General features: G+C 44.5%; 1 protein-coding gene across 42 annotated transcripts in view; it reads right to left on the reverse strand.

The window, feature by feature from the left end:
* The window catches only part of LOC115194257 (receptor-type tyrosine-protein phosphatase delta), a 393,126-nt gene that overhangs the window by 143,161 nt on the left and 233,760 nt on the right, over positions 1–16,205 (reverse strand). The window lies entirely within an intron of this gene.

Below are 16,205 nucleotides of genomic sequence, written 5' to 3' on the forward strand. Positions count from 1 at the left end.
TGGAAAAAGAGAGAGATAAAAAATACCCACAGACCTTAATGAAAAGCCAAAGCTATTTAATTAAATGCCACAAGGTATACTGATGCTCTAAAGCTTGGGAAGCCCTGGCTCCATTCTACACTAACAGGCAGAAAGGTCAAATACTCAGCAGTCACATTGACTCAGCATTACTGTTTGTTAGCTTCATGAATATTCTAGGGAAAGCCAGTTCACTTAGTGCGTCAAGTGAGTTGTAAAGTGAGTGCGATTTCTCTACTTTAAAGCGGTTGGACTCAGAGAAAGCTAATTTGCCACACCGAGCTGGACCCATAACGTCAACCAGTGTGGTTTTAACACCATACGCTTGATGGAATACTTAGCTGTTGTAATGGTACCATTTGCAGCAAGTCAGGGCTTTATTCCATTCCTTCTCTTCTGCTCAACATTTCACTTGGTAAAATCATCCATAACCTCTAAAAACTACTGTGGCCTCCACCATTGCAAATTGAAGTATCCAACAATGCTTCTAAGATTTGGGTCAATGCACGAGGGCATTGGCCATGAGGAGAGGAGAGGAGCAATTAGAGAGAAAAGATACCTCCTTTAATAAGTTTCCAAGTGGAAAGGAAAATGGCCACCCATTGTGAGTGTTGGAGGGGGTCAGTGAAGATGCCACCGTGGCACAAGTTGCCACCCAGTGACACTGGGACGTGGGCATCACCCCATCGTGGCACCCCATTACATCACAAACGGGCATGGTTGGCGTCATTGACACAATGTGACACCTGTCATGGAGGCCACTGGCTTGTTCAGATGAATTCAACCACGTCCAATTACTACTGGTCTAATTGGAATAGGATTCGGGTACAGAACTAAGATGACTGTAGTTCAATTGGAGTACAGAGGTCGCTTTACCTGGCTTTCAGCTTAGCATGAGGCAGACCTCAAAATGGCTACCATTATTCTAGTGAAACAAGTGTTTGGTGTGACAACTGGTAATATAATGTTGGCAGTTTGTCATGTCAACATTTCCTTGACACATTGCCCACGGTATGTTTGCAGTATGACTATATGTGGTTCTGGGCAGCCATTTTATTTTCTAGCAGCACATGAGGTGTGGAGTCTCTCATTAATCATTCTACCTGTGCCATGGCATTGTCAGAATCCATACAGCTCCTCTTACTATCAAAAGAGGGGTGGGTTGGAACCCGTCGCTAAAAAACGATTTCCTTCCCTGGCCCTTCCGGACTGAATTTGTCACAAGGAGCCGAGTTCAAAAGGAATTGGCTTCCATTACGTGCCCATCCTCGTTTTTTCCTGTGTCTGTGTGCTTTGACACTTTCTTTTTTTGTCTAGCCTACAGTCCTCCCAGCTATGCCGGTGCCATTTATCACGTTGCCATCTCGACAGTGCCTGCCTCCCTTTTTGCTGGAAGCTATTAGAGCATCTCTGCATCGCGGTGGCCAGATTGCATTTGGGCCGAGCTCCGACATTTATCATATTTTGTCCCCAACTTTTTATCTTCACCTGCCCTGTGTGTGAAGCAGTCCCTATCAGCTGCTGGCCTATGTAATGAAACACTGGGAGGTAAGCTGGGGTAAATAACCTAATTAAAGTTGCTGAAAACAGGGACAAAGGAGGGAGGAAAATACACAAAAGGATGGTGATGGGTCCTCAAATGCCAGGGGAGGGAATTGCTCACAGATGGGCTGTGGCGGAAGTCAAGGCGGTGGTGTGGCACTCTGCCCATTCCGCCTCGTCCCAATCCCTCTATTTATTGTAGGCTAAGTGACGCTAGTGGAGGACCCTGAGAACGGTTCTCTTTGGTTTATTTCAATGACGTAACGAAAGTCACATGAGTTCATCTTTCTCTTCAGAGGAAAACCAGGGCTTCTGAATTCTGGCCCCTTGTTTCCTGTTTTGAGGTACACATCTGCATCTCCAATAACGGTTGGAGCACAAGCCATGACTTCGCTCTCTCTCCCGCTCTGTCTCTCTCTCTCCAACTTTGACGATTCTCGTTAGGGCTGAAAATGAAGAACGCCCGGCGTCATAATTATTGGCGTTGTGGCACTTAACAGTATTGAGTCGATGCAGCGAAAATGTCAGAGGGCATTACAGGCCGATTATTAATCCATATCAAGCTGGGGAAGGACAATATAATTATCACCTGATCGATATTCCTGGATCGGGTACAGATGTTGTGCAGTGACCACTGGATGGATTTGCTTTGTGAGTAACATTCAGAAAAGGTCAGATGCTGTAACAGTGGTCTGTCTACTTCAGTCTGGAGAGTTTCTTCATCCTACCTTGACTGGAAATTGTGTTCAGTTTGTTAGCAGCACTAGGGTAGCCTGTTATAGCAAACTTCTAAAAAGACCTCTGTGAAGCAAGAGAGGAAGTATGGCTAAAACCTGTTTTTTGACTGCTGTTATTGTTGGTGGGACTTTAAGATGTCCTGTAGTGTGGAAGTAGCACAGTCTCTGCCTGCCTTCGATTTATTTCTGCTTGCAGCCTGTCTGTGTCCCCTGTATAATTTTTCTATAACAGGAAGTTCTCCCGATCCTCTTACAGATGATCTACCGTAAGCTAATGCTACGTTCCAAAATGCACAATAAACGGATGCTTTGTCGCACAGTTATAATGCAAGGTAATGGCCTTTACAAACCTAGACAGACTGAATTCTTGAGACAAATGTAAACACTGCCATGAATTGTGGTCGTCCTGGTTTAGGATTTTCTTGTCATAGAATCTGACAGAGGCATCCTTTTCTCTTAAGTCTGCATTTTACCTCCCAGCAGCTTGGATCATCGCTGCACCGCTGTTGGACACAGCCCAGCTCAAGTTCGGTCGGCCATGTCTTTTAGTGAACGACCCAAAAAATTGAATGAATACCGAGTAAATTCCCTTGTGGATTTCAAAGACACGTCAAAACAAAGCGGCCAGGCCCCCTTAAGATGACTGTATCCTTCAGCGCTTCTGTTTTGCTTTTTTGTTAGCTATTTATTTTTTTTGAGATGAGAAGAAAAGCTATTCTTTCCATTTTTTTATGCCTTTTGTCTTTCTCTCTGACTTTCTCAGAGGCGGAACACATATCTTCTTTGGGTATTGCTTCCCAGTGGATTTGACGACTGACAGGTTGTCTTGGCCTAGTTTTTTCCCCCTCCCTCTCTCTTTTCCACTGGATCAGAGTATTAGTCTTAATCCCAGGGTTCACTGTCACATGCCTGTAATTCCGCAAAGCCATTAGAGGGCTATCCAACAGCACCGAACACCAAAACTCACAGCTCAAACTGCTGTTGAACGCAGGTCAAACACACACACGGTCACACACACACACACACAGTGAGGGACCATCCACTGTAACATTTCATTGACTGAAATGTTCCATCATTACAACTTCATCCCTGTTGGAAATGGGGAGAAAAATATCCTGAACACCAATTACATGGTGCAGCAAGTCAATGGGGGATTTCTGTTCCTTGACCATCAGGTTGACAAACTCAATTTTGAGAACTGTTCCTCTAATGTGCTTACATTTCAACGTGTTCTAATCACTCTGCCTATTGTAATTGGTGTTTTATTTAATTCCACAATTGAGAGGGATACAACGGCTCTGGGGGTTTTAGTGTTGTGGAACTCTTATATCATCAACCAGTAAGATTATACTCATCACCACTTAGCACCAATCAGATCCTTTCCATGTATCTCTCTCCACTTACAAATACAAGAAGCCATTCATGGTGTTTGTTTGGAGCGATAGAACGTTACTTATCTCATATGGCCTAGCAATGATGTACAGGTTCCTCAATATTCCACTATACAATTGGTTATTTAGCTTGTGTCCCTCAGTATCCCTCTGTTCCATTGGTTAGTCAGCAACAGTACCCCATATGCATGCAAGTCACAACAGGTGTAATAAAATGTTAAAAATGTAATCGCATGAAGGTTTTCCTCCCTCACAGACTTTCAACAGATATTTGAGATGAGACCGAAGATTAATTTGCAATTGACCTTCAATTCAGGGGTGTCGTCATTTTCTTCATCTGTTTATCTTCAGAACTCATATCCAAACCTTGAGGCCCATGAGATTAGGTTGGCACGGTGATCTTTAGCGAACTTTATTAACATTGAGAACCTGGCATGACAAATTATGCCCTAGTTAAAACTAATAATAAAACAAATACTTCTTGTTATTACTTTTCGTGCAAATTATTCCCTCAGCAAATATCATTTGACATTCCGCGTGTATCAATCATGCTACCAAGCACCCAGGTCTACAGTAAATCACGCTCAGGCAACCGATTCAATAGGAATCACTCGATCTTTCTTTTCAAAGATGGAAAGGTAAAATCAATCTTAGCAGATGTGGTTTTGTCTGTCACACTTCATTCTCTCTGCATAATGTTCTACCTCTTTCTCTATGATTCCCATAATGCTCTCTGGTACTCTCGCTCATACTCCCCACCCTAAACCTTTCTCAATTTTGAACCTCTTTCCTTCTCTCTGCTCGCTCTCTCTGTCCCTCCCTCCCTCTCTACCCACGTCCTTTCTCCCTCTCTGGCTGTCATGACGATTGGAGAGAGGCAGCCTGCCTGCCTGTCCTCCGGGCGGCTCAGGGGCTGACGGCTGATGGGCAGGTAATCTGATTCATTCAGCATCCCTCTCTCTAGCGGCTTAGGGAGCTGGCTGCCTCTGCCTCAGCCTGCCACAGCTGCTGCTCCCAGGGTATTCTCCCATCCATTAACATACATTACATAGACGGCTAGATCACACAGGGCCATGCAGGCCTGTACCTGTGGCCCTCGTGAGTCGTTTTACAGTATTTAATCTGGTGAAAGAGCCCCTGGACACATGGGTGGTATGACCCCGTTGTGGCCTGTTGAGCGTCACTCTACGTGCGACAGGCCACATGGTGGAAGAAGAATTGACCTAGGGTTGGATAGGTTCTTGTTTTGACATGTTTATGTAGGAAATCAGTATGTCCTTTGGTTGCAGTACAAGGGATGGAGTAGCACTGCCTTAACTGAAATCTGTATGTTTGTGTGTGCGCGCCTGTGAACTGTATATGTCATGTGTATGGGAATGAATGTGTGCATGTGCCTGTGTATATGTCTGTGACAGTATTTGTGCATTATGTGTGGGTGTGTGCACAGATGCATGTGCATGATTTCATATGTAGGTGTGCATGTTAGGCGTAGTGGATCGGGCCAAATCGGGCTCTCAGAGTGCCCTGTATCTCAGTGTAGGGGTGAAGGTGCTTTGCGGTATTCGAGGTCTCCCATGCCCGTCTTCTACAATCCGCAGTTCAGCCCATCAACCAAATGTCCAGGGCACCTCTCTAACCAGCTATCTATAACCACCGAACCACAGCTCTCTCAATGGCTTATAGGGGAAATCACTGTTTAACCGGGCTCTCCAGTGGCTCCTTGTTCCCCCGCTAAGAGCTAACCGCGTTGCCGATCCCCATTCCACTCCCGCTGGCAAACCGTCATAATTTCCGCACACGAACACCGACGCAGCATCGCCGCGTGGCTTTAATGGCTAAAGTGCAACCTATCCTTCCCCGGATGCCTCCGCCTGAGAAATCGGGGAATAAACGGCGAGCAAGCCAATTAAAGGGCTCTGTCATAATGAGACGCAACAGATCATGTGGTGTGAAATTACTGTCTTCTCTCATGCGGGCACAGAAAGAGGAAAAAGAGAGAGAGACGATCGCAGAGAGCTCTGATTATGTGTTTTTTCCTCCCTCCCACTTTCCAAGGGGACGGAAAGAAAGTCTGGGAAAATCTTATTTGAAATGTGTACTTAAAGAAATCTGTGTAGACATAAATCCTGACATTATGTGATCTGTTTGACAGCTGCCCTCCCATATGTATGGAGTAGCATCCCAACATAACACAGAGACAGACAGACAGACAGACAGACAGACAGACAGACAGACAGACAGACAGACAGACAGACAGACAGACAGACAGACAGACAGACAGACAGACAGACAGACAGACAGACAGAGACGAGATTAACTCTCCCGCATTGTAGTCACCCAACCTCTGTCCTACACTAATTAGCTACACTTAATATTCAATATTCATATTGAATATGAGTGATGGTGAGGAGTGGACAATTAATTTGCTGGAGAGAGGATGATGAATGAAACAGATGTCACCCCCAAGAGGATGGGCCTGGAACGTTCAGGGGATGGGGCGGTCCTGGTGAGGCTTTGATGGATGCCGTATAAATATCTAATCAGTGGTGTGTGTGTGTGTGTGGGTGTGTGTGTTCTGTGGGTGTTTCTGTGAGAGAATGGGCATGTGTGTGAGTGAGAGTGGTCCCTCTCTGTGTGTGTGCGAGAGAAACTGTGTGCTTGTGCATGTGTTTAGGGGGAGCAGTTGAAACTGGGCAGCTCCCCCACTAATGGAAAAGGGTTGTTTTGTGTGTGTGTGTGTCTGTGTCTGTGTCGACATGTCGATATTCTGCAGTGGCGGTCGGATGGGTACTTAGTGCACTGCACCATTAGAATCAAGGCCTTGGCTCAGTTTCAAGTGGAAAAGCCTTTACATCGGACAATAGTGTGAGTTTATTTTCACCTCTCATTGGAATCTTTCCCTCTCATTAACTGTAACATAAACTACATTAAATCCTTGTGTCAGAAGTCCCCAAACAGCAACATACTTACACGTCAAAGCGGCCAAAATGGTTTGAACTATGCTGTTTTTGAGGCAGATTGAGTGAGTGAGTGAGTGAGTGAGTGAGTGAGTGAGTGAGGTAACGGGAGAGAAAGAAAGTTAGAGAGATAAAGAGAACGGGAGAGAGTGAAAGAAAGGTGGTAAAAGAGACGACATGGAAAGAGAGAAAATGTATGAAACAGAGCACTCACTATCACGTATGCTAACCTATTCGGACAACGAGAGGCCAGCGGGGATGTTAGCCCTATAGATTTCCGATCAACGTTGGGAGGATTGGAGTGAAACGTGAAAAAGGTATAGGCTTTGTGGCCTGGGAACACAGATAGCCCTGGAGCACTTCACTGAGACGAAGGCTTTACACCATTAACCACTCTGCAGCCCCAAGGTATTCCCTTCCCAACACGTAAATGTGCTGGACTGGGATCAGGGAAATGTTCCTCCCCCAGAGTGAGACCAAAGAACAGGCTCCAGGCCAGGTGTCCTAACACAGTGATATGGAGAGAGAATGACACGTGTGAAGGTACTATCTATCAGATATGGACACGCTATAGTACATACAAACTGTATACTCATGTGAACACACATAAACACACACACACACCTATATCTATCAGATATGGACACGCTATAGTACATACAAACTGTATACTCATGTGAACACACATAAACACACACACACAAACACACACACACACCTATATCTATCAGATATGGACACGCTATAGTACATACAAACTGTATACTCATGTGAACACACATAAACACACGCACACACACACACACACACACACACACACACACACACACACACACACACACACACACACACACACACACATATATTCACTTCCCTCCCACACACAGCTTCAAGAATGTAAGGGCTTTTACGAGTTTCTGACACTGTAAGGACCTACTCAGACACAGCCATGTATCCAGTCATAGGCAGAGGGGCGGCATCGGGCCCTGATACAATCTGGTGTCGTCTTGCTCTCCCAAATGTCTTTTTTTATTTTTGCTATGTTTTCTCCACAAATATATCAAAATGCAGCACCCATAACTGTCTATGTGCCTGCATCTGATATGCATACCTTGGTTGATACATTTATTATTAAATTTCGTTAATAAGGTTGCTACAATGGGACACGTTCGGCTCGGGAGGATATCCGCTAAACCATTCTGATCTGGGGCCTCTTAATAGGAGGTGAGGTTGTCGTCATGCATCTGACTAATTAGCCCAGCGTAGGTTATTAAGCCGCTAATTGATTGGATGTGATACCTCCTCAACCAAACTGTCAAGGGGGAGAAAAAAAACTTTTTTGCAGCGCCTCCACTCCCCCACTCCTGCAGCTCCAAGTGAAGGGTTGGGATTCCTAACATCTCAACTGACATTCCAACGCCATCATGTCTTGAATGAACCATACAAGTAGGTAGGGCATACAGAACCGTATGAACCACCACATAAAACAATAAGTGTTAAGACTTCTTATCCGAAAAGAGAAAAGTCCGCTAAAAACAGAATACCCCCTCCTCCTTCGTCCCTCCAATTCCTAACAGGCCATCTGTGTTCGAAAGCAGTTCAAATGACCACCTTGGGAGTTTGCTACCACTGGACAACTACTGTACCTCAGGGGGTTGGCCTCAGTGAACCTCACAACATAACTGACACTGACCTGGAGGGAAAAGAAAGTGAATGTCACCGGCATGATGTGTGTCATAAATACCGTCTGCCTTCCATACCGAAACATAGTCTTTCTTCTGGGCGATTCACGGTTGCACCTATCCTTCAGGTATAAGCTAGTCTAAGCGTTTCTGCTGTAGCGCTAACCTCTCCAAGTTCTTGATCATTTCTTCAGATCAATGATTCACTTTCAACACAAAGTTAAGTTTTCAAATGATCATGATCTGGTGAGTGGAATTGTGTTTTGTTATTGCAGTGCGGTTGCTGTTGTTAGCCATCTCTTTAAAAAATAACGTATGTGTGTGAAACATTGTTGCAGTTAAACTTTAGATCACCCGTTACTTTGTGTGCTGAAGGTGAACATATTTTTGGAATGGGAAGTAATAGTTGTACATTTCGATTGGGAAATGCTTAGCCTAATGGTTGTGTTTTTGTGTTCTTATGATTGGGACCTACTGGCTTATTATGTCCTAGTGAATGGCCTGATTATTCTTTAACATCATGCTGTGTGTGACTGCTGCCTTTCTATCAGTCTATGTGTTTTACAGAAAGTGCGCTCTCCTACATGGAGTGAGCTGCGTATTACGGTCGCTGTCCTTTCAGCATCACGGGCCTGTCACACTCACATCCTTTATGTGTCACCGTAGTCGCTTTTGGTGATAGTGGGATAGTGACGGCGTTAGGCTACCATGGGTTGTGAAAGCAGTGTGGTTTGTTGCTGTTGGTAGCATTGTCAGTGCGGGTGCCGTCTCTGTGTGAGTGGCAGGCCGAAGCATGGCTCAGCCTCAGGCCTGTTTCATTTAGTTGGGCGCATTAGGCCTAAGTGATGCTATGTTTCTGTTATTTCTCTTGATTTTTGAGTTTGGTAGAAACGTGTTAAAATACGTTTTTCCTCCACTGAAGGTCCAATAGCCACGATTCGCCACCGTAATGTACTAACATTGATCATCCACATTGATGTACCCACTATTAGAAAACCACAAAACAGTACCCTTTACTCTGCAACAGGAATAATGATTTAACGGTAAAGCACATCCATTCAAGCTAGTGACCAAATCCAATAATCCCAAAGGCTCTATCTATTAATTGCACAGTCACTCTAATGACGTCGCGCAACATCTGCATTGTTACAGGGTGCTCTGGCATACGGAGGGGTTATCCACTTTAGCATATGCCAGCATGCTAAACGCTGTGCCAAGCGTAACCCAGGCATACGCAGAACAGCTGGCATTGTGTTCGGCTCACCGGCTGATCACGGCATCAAAGGCATACTAGAGGGTTCTGTGTGAAACCTGGCCATTTGTGCTCTCTTACTGGGAGCATCCAGTTCAAATCAGGCTTTATATTCCATCTTTGACAGACAAACATGCCAAAACCTGAGGTAAAATCTGTCCAAATTCATTTCAATTTAGGTTTGAATTGGGTGTGTATTGTGAATGGGAAAACACAATCCATTTGTATTGTGAAGAGACTTGGTCAGTTGTCAGTCAAGAGGGCGCACCAGAACCATTTGGCTATTTGGCTTTGTGTTCAGGAGGTTTTGTTCTGTCAATACCTTTTCTCTTGGATTCGAATGCCTCAGAGTGGCTAAATTGCCCCTCCATTATCAAGTCAATGTCTCTTGGAGACGTAAGTGCACTTAAAAATAGCATTAGCGCCTGAGGCTAGCCCTTAATTACGGTATGTGCATCTGAGCATGCACAATGCCTTTGTATTGTAAGAAAAAGTTCAATTTCTTAGCCTTTCTATGTGTATGTGAGGGTCAAGAAGCTTTGGGAATCGGCCTAATCTTTGTATAGTACTCTGACCTTAAGTGGATGGCCAAATTACAGCATTCCATAGCTAGGCTAACAGCATCAAATAACGGACTATCAGGGGGTTTCTACAAGACAAACCAGCATTCCCAGCGTAAATGGTCAATGCACAGTGTCCTATGGAGTAATTACATTATAAAGTAACGACAAGATCGTGAAACACAGAGTTTGTAGAGTACAGTACTTCTACTGGAGAAAATTATGATTACTGCTTATTCCTTTATGATAGTGAAGCCCTGGTAGCGGATAGCTTCTCCGAAGGCCACGATAACATTGTGCTTAATTTCGTTTCCATTGTCTTGTGATCTGATTGCGTGCGACTGAACCACAGGTTTGTAATTTAACACAGTTGTTGAGGAGGGTTCTGGAGCCTTTGGGGTTTTCTAACTCATATTTGTGCTGTGAACATGGTCAGAGTGGAATGGACTCAATTTAAATCGAATTACCATGCAGGCAAATTAAGCTGTGGAATTTAATTTGAACTGTTGTAAAAATGCTAATTTCAGAACAGCCTGGAAGCCCATATGCAAATACAACATTATTTTACAATAATTCATATTAGGGGAGGCAAGCATAAAACACACAATTTACAACCCCCTGACATCTGGGAATACAGTATCATTAGCCCTAAGTTTAGCTAGGAGGTGCGGCTCAGTGTGCTCACATGAGCCTGTGTGTGTGTGTGTGTGTGTGTGTGTGTGTGTGTGTGTGTGTGTGTGTGTGTGTGTGTGTGTGTGTGTGTGTGTGTGTGTGTGTGTGTGTGTGTGTGGACGTGTTTAACTATACTTGTGCGGACTACAAGTCCCCACAAGAATAGTAAACAAATGTTTTTTTTGGACCAACTGTGGATATTTTTTAGTCCCCACAAGGTCAAATGCTATTTTTAGGGGATTTAGGGTTAAGGTTAGAAATTGTGTTAGGGTTAGTGTTAGGTTTAGGGTTAAGAGCTTGGGTTAGTTTTAGAGTTATGAGCTAGGTTTAGGGTTAAGGTTAGGGTAAGGGTTAGGATTAGTGTTAGCAGTTAGGGAAAATAGTATTTTGAATGTGACTGAATTGTGTGTCCCCACAAGGTTAGTTGTACTAGATTGTGTTTGCGTGTTTCTGTGTGTGTGTGTGTGTGTGTGTGCATTCTTATGTGTGTGTGTGTGTGTGTGTGTGTGTGTGTGTGTGTGTGTGTGTGTGTACGTGCCTGTCAGAAGGTCTATGAATGTGTGGCTCTATGGATGAATATAAATTGAGTTAAAAGCATCAAGTTAATGACCATTGACATATACACTCCATAAAAATATGTATAATTTTCGGGAAAAACACCATATTATTCCATAATCTATTCATACACTGACACTGACCCTGACAGCCATCCGAGTGACACAGTGACGTGGTCGAGCTCGAGCCCTATGATAATGCCCGTGAATAATAACAATATGGGAAAGTCTGTTCCTCACAGTGCACTGAGTAATTACATTGCACATTATGTTCGCCGCAGAGCCGCGTACAATTTGACCTCTGCATGGAAACGCACTAGTCTGTCTCCTGATTCTACTTGAGCCATCAGAACATGGCAAGAGCACTTTCATTTGTTGGTGTAGGACGCAGCCAGCGTAACAAATGTGTGTAATTCCCCACGTTATTGTTCTCCCTTTCTCTCTCTCGCCCTTCTATTCTCACTCCACACGCAATGGCTTGAGCGAAGAAAGTAAAAGAAGGAGAGAGGGAGAGATGGACGGATGAATAAATAGATGGAGAGTATTTGCTTTTGCACTTTCCACGTAGTTAATCAAGGGCTATGCCAGAGGGAATGATAGAGTGTTCTGCATCTCCAATGGCACCATATTCCCTTCTTTTGACCAGGGCCCATAGGTGCCATTTGGGATGCATCCTGTGTGTGTACGCGTGCGTGAAGGACAGCCAAATAGAGCGGGTTTTGGGGACGAAAGTGGTTCGACTGTTTACAGATGTCCGGGGGAGCCCGTCGATACTTATTCGACGCATTAAAAGAGGAGCGTTCACTCCACTGGGATACGACACGCCATCCGTCATTAGCGGAGAGAATCAATTAAACCAGCATTAGGCCCCAGGGTGACTTAGATTGTATTCCAAATGGCACCCTATTCCCTATATAGTGCACTACTTTTGACCAGGGTCCATAGAGCGATTGATTTAGGAGGGATTCAAAGCAACAAGTCACATATGACCTAAGTAGTTGCTCAATTGACGAACAGGAAAACTCATTCCTACTCTGAAGGAGTGGTCTTTGGGAGTGTATCAATGATCAATAATGATCAATGGATCGTCAATATGTGTCTAGATGCAGTGAGGAAGGGGCCAGAGAGGACAAACAAACAAGCACAAAGGCAAAACCATTAGAGAACTCTAACAACCTACAGGGCTTGTTGTGTTTTGTTTGGTGCTGTTTGTTTGCTAGGAATGCTGGGGAGGCAAACAGTCGTTGCATTTAATGTCGCTAGTGAATCACTGAGCTGTTTAATTCCCTCAAACCCATGACTACGTCACAAATAGCATCCTATTCCCTACATAATGCACTATTTTTGACCAAAGCCTCTGTGGGCCCTGGTCAAAAATGCACTATATAGGGAAGAGGATTGCATTTCAGACAAACCATTTCTAATCCAGCCCTAGGTACCTCTATATTATATATCCTTTCCATTTTGACCAGGGCCCACAGAGGCTTTGGTCAGAAATAGTGCATTATGTAGGGTATAGGATGCTATTTGTGACGTAGTCATGGGTTTGAGGGAACTGAACAGATCAGTGATTCACTAGCGACATTAAATGCAGCGACTGTTTGCCTCCCCAGCATTCCTAGCAAACAAACAGCACCAAACAAAACACAACAAGGCCTGGAGGTTGTTAGAGTCTCTAATGGTTTTGCCTTTGTGCTTGTTTGTTTGTCCTCTGCCATTTTTCCCTTTGGGCACTTCAAACTATCTGGCCCCTTCCTCAGTGCAGCTAGACACAAATTGATGATCTATTGATCATTATTGATCATTGATACACTCCCGAAGATCATTCCTTCAGAGTAGGAATGGGTTTTCCTGCTCGTCTATTATGCCATTGTTCAACCAGAGACACAGCACGGTTGTTTGATTCCACCACCGGCGTCCCCCCATCTCACCCCGGGGCTCATCAGGGAAAATAATGCCCTCCTTCAATAGTCCCGAGCCCAATTTGCCACATAAACTAAAGTAATAGCCTCAAATCCACATAGGCACAGTCCTATGCCAACAAAAGGCCCTTTCTATCCATGCCTATCCACATGTTAACCAAACAAAGCATTGCCATATAGCATTCGTCCATGTTAGCATCGTTAGCGCCAAAACCCCAAACCCTCCCTACGTGTGCGCTGTTCTGTCCGGGGACATTTTTTTCCCGCCTTTGCGGGAGAGGTTAGGGCAGCCAGCCGGACATGGGCACACAGGACTGGCTCCGAGGATGGTGCCATCTGTTGAGCAGGCCGAGTCAGCCATTTTCGCCCTCTCACGTGTCTCATATCCTCCACCATATCTCCTCGCCTGCGGGGCTAACACACCCCAGTTGGGCTAACACACTGCACTGACGGAGGCATTCAGCTTCCCTTCTTCCTCTATGGGTTTTCAGAGTGTTAAAGTGAGGAGGTGGGTGGTGGGAGGGGGTTATTCGGTAGGTATTTTGGTCTTGCAGTATTGGGGAGAGTCCTAAGGCTGAGCTGAGCAGCTGAAGTGTTTATGCAGATGCAGTGGCACACTAGAGATAAAATAGATGCAGTTACTGGCATGGTGCTAACACACAGGCTCAAAAGCGATGGAGGGAGGGAGGGAGAGAGAGAGAGTGAAAGAAAGAAAAATAGTGACAGAAAAAGAGTGAAAGAAAAACAGAGAAAGAGGGAGACAGAGAAAAGGAATATCCGCAAGAACGGGTCCATAGCAACAAAGAATAAAGGTGGAGAGAAGAGAGAGCTGAATATAGCTGTATATATCTGATTATAAACCGGATGGTTCGAGCCCTGAATGCTGAATTGGCTGAAAGCCATGGTATATCAGACCGTATACTATGGGTATGACAAAACCTTTATTTTTCCTGCACTAATTACGTTGGTAACCAGTTTATAATAGCAATGTTTGTGGTATATTGCCAAAATACCATGACTAAGGGCTGTATCAAGGCACTCTGCGTTGCGTCATGCTTATGAGCAGCCCATAGCCATGGTATATTGGCCATATACCACAGCCCCTCTGGCCTTGTTGCTTAAATATAGCAGGATATAGCAGGATATAGCTGGATATAGCTGGATATAGCAGGATATAGCAGGATATAGCTGGATATAGCAGGACATAGCTGGATATAGCAGGACATAGCAGGATATAGCAGGATATAGCAGGATATAGCTGGATATAGCAGGATATAGCTGGATATAGCAGGATATAGCAGGATATAGCTGGATATAGCAGGATATAGCAGGATATAGCAGGATATAGCTGGTAATAGCAGGATATAGCAGGATATAGCAGGATATAGCTGGATATAGCAGGATATAGCTGGTAATAGCAGGATATAGCAGGATATAGCAGGATATAGCAGGATATAGCTGGATATAGCAGGATATAGCAGGATATAGCTGGATATAGCAGGATATAGCAGGATATAGCTGGTAATAGCAGGATATAGCAGGATATAGCAGGATATAGCTGGATATAGCAGGATATAGCTGGTAATAGCAGGATATAGCAGGATATAGCAGGATATAGCAGGATTTAGCTGGATATAGCTAAATATTGCTGGATGTAGCTGGATATAGCAGGATGTAGTTGGATATAGCTGAGAGAAGACATAATCCCTGAGCAAATATGTACTACTTCAAATTGGTCTGGCTCTCCGTTCTCTTACACCTCAGCTGTGGACACTGGCCTGTCATCCAATTCCCTATCCCCAACCCCCTCTCTCCTCCGTTACTCAGTCATTGCTGGACTGCCGTCGCCTTCCCTCACGGTCAATTTGTTTTGGCTTGGAAATGATAAACCAGCACAGCTGTCCAAAGGGCTATCAGATCAGCTGTTAGCACGCAGACAGCACGCAGACAGCAACAGGGAGAGAAGGGAAGGTGGGGATTTAGGGGTTAGGATGGCCAAGTGCATGTGTGGTTGTCTCATGGGTTACATCTGTGCTCAAATTCCCCCGTGGAATGCCCACTGGTGACTCGAGTTTGGATGTCTGGTAGTTGGCTTTCCTTTATTTTCTTTTGCATGACACATTAGTCATAGCATCTAAACTATAAGTGCATGGTGACATAGTCCATGTTCATGGTGACATAGTCCATGTTCATGGTGACATAGTCCATGTTCATGGTGACATAGTCCAGGTTCATGGTGACATAGTCCATGTTCATGGTGACATAGTCCAGGTTCATGGGGACAGTCCATGTTAATGGTGACATAGTCCATGTTCATGGTGACATAGTCCAGGTTCATGGTGACATAGTCCAGGTTCATGGGAACAGTCCATGTTCATGGTGACATAGTCCATGTTCATGGTCTATTCTATTCTAAACGACTGCTAGTTGTGCTCAATAGAAAGCACATAAAACGCTGCTACGATTAAAATGGCAAAGTCAATAAAAACCTAGACACACCTGAAGTGACAATTTACTTTTCCATTCATCTCTCTCACTGAGAAATATATGCAGTGGGAGGGGAAAATTGAGATGGGAGAGAATGAAACAGATTGCAGGGAACATTTCTCAACCAAAAGTTTCGAGTCTCGCCCATCAATTTCTCTTTCGCTGCTCCCTCGTCTGTGACCTTGGGAGGACGCTCCACTATTCAAACATATTCAAGCTGAAGAGGGAGATTCCTGCGGTGTGAAACTTTTATTCACCTGCACCTGCTTCCTGGAACGTAGTGATTAATGGGAAGCGGTGTTAACCAGGGAAAACGGAGTAGGATAAACTCACTGGAGTCTGAAACCTGTTGTGACACCTCAGTGCTCAGATTTCAACTCAATCACCATGTTGTGGTGATATATATGGTTATCTCCATATTGGATACGAAT

The sequence above is a fragment of the Salmo trutta genome, chromosome 5, assembly GCF_901001165.1.
Source record: "Salmo trutta chromosome 5, fSalTru1.1, whole genome shotgun sequence".
Lineage (NCBI taxonomy): Eukaryota > Metazoa > Chordata > Actinopteri > Salmoniformes > Salmonidae > Salmo > Salmo trutta.